The following is a 5,100-nucleotide window of genomic DNA, read 5'->3' on the forward strand; positions in this document are numbered from 1 at the left end:
GAGTTGCTGTCAGGGCATTTTATAGTATAACAACCCTGCTCACACCCAGAGTTGACATTTAGATAAGGACCAGAGTTTAGGGTTCCCGCTACAAGTTCGTACTTTGCTTTTCCCAAGGCACCTTTTAAAATAACCACTTAGAGTTGAGCCCGCAAAAAATTACTGACCTCTGCCCCAACCACCTTACAAGCTGCTTGCTATTCTGCTCTCTACCTTCTGTCTTGATCTTGACCTGGGACGGAGGACTGCCCTTCCCCTGGTTAGTTGTGCTCCCCACTCCATCCCTGCCTCATTTCCAGGATCTACAAGCAATAAATCTTATGACTTGACTTCCTTCTTCCTTTGTGCGAGTGTATTGAAACTACACCTTCAATCAACAAGACCTTTGGGTTTTCACTTTCCTGAAGTGAGAGCTCAGATGCTGAGGGGGGTACTTGACAATCCGATGTGGGTGACTTGTGCCTCCTTGTTCGGCAGCTCATAATCTGCATATTCTTAATTTAATACACCAGGTCCAGGACCCCCAACACAAGGGCATAATAGGAATTTCAGTCAATAAGGTAGCTAGTGCTCTGCTCCAATAAAGGCTTCAGTTTCAATAAAGGCTCAGTACCCTGCCAGTAGTTGCCACTCTAGTGACAAACACCTTTGGCCTGAGTCTGAGAGTCACTTATACCAAAAGTCCCTGGATAAAGCATTTGTCTGTCCATTTGGTCCAGAGGTTCCCAGAAGTGAACTTTAGGGTGCCTAAACCTTCTGATTGTAAGTTCTGTTCTCAGAGCACTAGTGGGAGAGCTGAAGTGATAGTCTCCTTTAATTTATCTAGTTCCTGCTCTTAAGCAGCCCGCCCTTGAAAAGTGGAAGACTTATGGATGACTCAGTAGATGGGGGCCAGCAAATATTTGGCACCAGAATCCAAACATTCTTACCAAACATTCTTAGAAAATTTTGGGCATCCTTCACCAATGTAGGAAGTTGGAGCCCCCTGAGCTCCTACTTTGGTGGACTGGGACTAGTTTACCCTTCTGAATTTCAAATGTAGCCCAGAAATTTAACAAACTGGGGGGGGGGGGCTTGTACCTTATTGGGGGGGCAACTGCTCATCCCCTCTCAGGGGGATGTACACTCATGTTTGGAAGAGCCTATGAGACAAGATTGGCCGGGTCCAGTGAGGAGGATGTCACTGATACAATGTCAAAGCTGAGTTCTGGGTATTGGGGTGTGCACGGCAGACATCTAGGTCCTGTCTGCAAAATATGTACACAATCACAGGGCTATTGATGTACCCCATAGACAACTGGGAAAAAAGTATACTGTAGATCTTCAAGGTGAAAGCAAAACATGGTTTACTCTCCTATGAAATTTTTAATGAATAGGACCTGTTAGCCCAATCTTTGATTCTGGAACACCTGCCAATGTTATTTGGAATGTCATTCATTAAGATGATGTAGTAGAGCTACTCTAATACAGGGAACAGCCTTGTGGTACTCATTAGATAGATAGCCTCCCCTCATTAGTAGTGGCTTTAAGTGCAGGCCACATGGGGGAACTAAGTCAGCTATAACAAGCCATAATCCTTCAGTGCTTTGCCTTAGCCAGTACTGTGGCATATTAACCTCATGCACGGGGAGGAGAAGGTTAAATTCTTTCCACTGGCCAGTGCCCACAAGTAGCATGGAAGCCTTAGATTTGTCTCAGGAGGTGGCCTGCTCACTGAAGAAGTCCATTCCCATCGTGGGAAAAGAGAGAGTCTCGGGGAGAATAACCAGGTAAGAAGCATTTTTTAGCAAAACTGGGCCAATTTTAATAGTTGAGCAAATAGTCAATCCTTTAGTTAATCCTCTCAAGCCAGTCATCTCCTGGTGAGATACCTTTAAAGTTTGAGTACTTCCTGGGATTAGGAGATTTAGGCACCTGTGTCCATCAGAGCCAGCCAGTGTTGTTAATATTTTGGAGCCCAAACTATAGTTAATGTGGTAAAAAGGTGACCGTCTCCTGGAAGGGACCTGCTCTCATACCACTAGACCCTGATGTGCCACTAGCAGAGATCAGGATAGTCAGGGAAGGCAGGACTATCTCTGAAGGAGAAGCCTGCCTGGATTGTAATCTAATCCTCATAAATATTGTAATTGTTCCATGGATTTATCAGAGATCATCTAATTTGGGACTCCCCTTGTCCCCTGGCATCCAATACAACCTCTCTTGTTCATCTCAGGGTCCACACATAAGGGGGAGCTGGCTATATAAGTGGTTTGTTTGGCCCAGGAAGGGGGCAGTCTCGCTGTTGATAGTAATTTTGACTTACGTCAGGTAGGGTATTGTTTGTAGAATTAACAGGCAGCACTTAATTCTGAATTTGTCTTTTATAAATTCCTGTTAAATCCAGGGCAGCTATGTCTTCTTGAATTGTCTTAGCATTAACCACCACTGCCCATAAAGAGAACTTACACTTTTCAGGAACTCCCCCTACCCCTGAGAAACAACTGGGTAGACTTAGGACTCAATTCAGCTTCCTCACACTTGCCCAGTCACAAGGCTGCTAGCCATCTATTGCCTGATAAGCTCATTTTAACATCCCCAGCTGATGGAGGATAGCATTTTCCTTTGAGAGTTTGCACAGGGTCGTTTTATGAGGCCTAACATAGGATGGGCAACATTCCAAGAAATACAAATCCATAGGGGATTTAGACCTCATAACGACCCTGGGCAAATTCTCAAGAGAAAACATTATATATTGGAGTCCAAAGCCTCCTCTGGGGTCATTGCCCCCTTCTGCCCTAATTGTGTGGAACCTTTGAGTAGAGACGCCATTTTTCCATTCCATACTATGGCGTTCAATTGTTTAATTTCAGCCCCTACTAGGTGGAGCTCACTTCCTACCAGGTAAGTGCTATATAGCCAGACTGCCCTTTTGTCATTTGATTCTTAAGTTAGGTCCTTAAGGAGAGACTGGGTCTCAGGATAAGTGAGAGGTTGTACTCCTTCCTCCAATTCAGAACTGATCTCACCTTTTTGGCCATCCCCTTTTGTCTTTTCTGTTTTTATGACTTTCAGATTTGCGGCAAAGCAGAGGGTAAATAATCCTCATCACTACCACGATGCTATCATGCTGTCTGTTCTTATAGAGGGTACCAGTCCTCTTTCCCAGGGTCCTGCCATCTGTCTTGACCTCCCAGGGAATTAAAACTCCAACCTCCTCTCCAGGTGGTGGTCTGGGGAAAAAACTCCGTGAGCAGAGCCCAACACGTGTCTCAAGGTTTGAAACACTTGTTTAGTAGGACAGGCACCTCCTTTGGAGCCCTGGGAGGGGCTGGAATATAAACTTCCTTGCATTCAGTCATTTTAAGTGATGCTTTAGCTGGCTCAGCCCAGGGATTATGTCTCCATACCCTTCAGGTGAGTGATTAGAATGATACCATCGAGGGGCGCCTGGGTGGCACAGCAGTTAAGCGTCTGCCTTTGGCTCAGGGCGTGATCCCGGCATTATGGGATCGAGCCCCACATCAGGCTCCTCTGCTGGAAGCCTGCTTCTTCCTCTCCCACTCCCCCTGCTTGTGTTCCCTCTCTCGCTGGCTGTCTCTATCTCTGTCAAATAAATAAATAAAATCTTTAAAAAAAAAAAAGAATGATACCATCGGCAGCAGATCTGAATGAGACGGCAGCACAGGCAGGCTAGCTGTTTACAAAAGTGTCCAAAGAGACCCGCCTCAGCCTAATATCTCTGACTATTGATTCCTTTATCTGCCACAATGGTCCCCAGGGACAAGGATGTCCTCTCATCTCAGAGTACCCCCAAATCACCAGCCCAGCTGCAGGGAGCTCCTCCTGCTAAAGTCTGTTATGGGGTCAGAGGGCGCCCACTCTCAGTCTAGAGACACACTCCTCTCCTTTTCCTCTACAGGTCCACAGGTCTTACAATGTCCAGTGCCTGCCTACTGAGGGGCCTGGGTGGGCAGTTCCTTAGGGAATTCAGTGCCTCCAACCCCAAAAGTCAGTTGCAGTGACAGAGGTTGGTTCAAATGCTGGTGCTACTGCTTGGTCAGGCTCAAAGAAAACCACACACACAAGGAGAGACCGCAGAAAAATATAAGAACAATAAAGAAAAATGCCATGCCAAACTGACATGGAGGCATTCCAAATTTTGAGTCTCAACAACTTGAGGCAGTCCAGAATCATTTTGCCAACTACTTGTCCCATTGACTCTGTGGACGTGGACCCTATATTGATTTCCTAATTATCACCCAAATCCTCCCCTATCCTTACCACCACTAGTAGCAAGTGCTAGGGATTTGGAGGTTGATCACAGAAAAAGATATGACCAAAAGTTGGCAGTGGCACAAGATGACATTTTTTTTGAAGGAAGCTTTCACAGGTGTGCATGCAGGGAAAGTCTCTCATAACAGGAGACCTTCCAGAGGCTACCAGGTGGGAGCCACCTCTAAAAAGGAGAGGAAGGCAAGGGAATTCTCAGAAAAGAACAAGACCAGAATAGGGACTTAAGTGTTTAGGCAATGCCACTTAGCAATACAACAAGGAGTCTCAGGGTCAGAGACCACTGAAGGGCAGCAATGGCTTGATGTCTTTTATAGCTACAAGGTTTATCTTATCTATGGCTAGCAGAGGTTGGGTGCAGTTTTGCATGGTATGCAAAGCAGGCAAGCTCTAAATGGCTAAACATCTACTTATTTGGGATCTATTTAAAACACTTTAACGTGTAAAATTTTGAGTTTGGTGCTGGCCGGCTTTTGAGTTCATGGGTTCTAACCTACTGTGAAAACATTGACATGGGGCCAATAAACAGAGGCCAACTTTGGCTCCTTTATATAACAGTGTCTACATTGGAGAGTGAATGTGTAAGCCTGTTCAAATAGAAGTGTGTTAATAGGAATATATTTGTGTGATTAGGTAAATGTGCACATTCATGAGTATGAGTTAATAGGTGACCATGTGCATGGATACCAGTGTATTTGTGTGTGGGAGTGAATTTTTAAGTATGTTTATTTGTATGGTATTTTTAAAGTATTAGTATATTTGAATCAATGAATTTGTGAGCATCTTTGTGTATATATGTGAGTGACTGTGTGAGCTTCCTGGTGAGTA

The sequence above is a fragment of the Ailuropoda melanoleuca genome, chromosome X (genome assembly GCF_002007445.2).
Source record: "Ailuropoda melanoleuca isolate Jingjing chromosome X, ASM200744v2, whole genome shotgun sequence".
Lineage (NCBI taxonomy): Eukaryota > Metazoa > Chordata > Mammalia > Carnivora > Ursidae > Ailuropoda > Ailuropoda melanoleuca.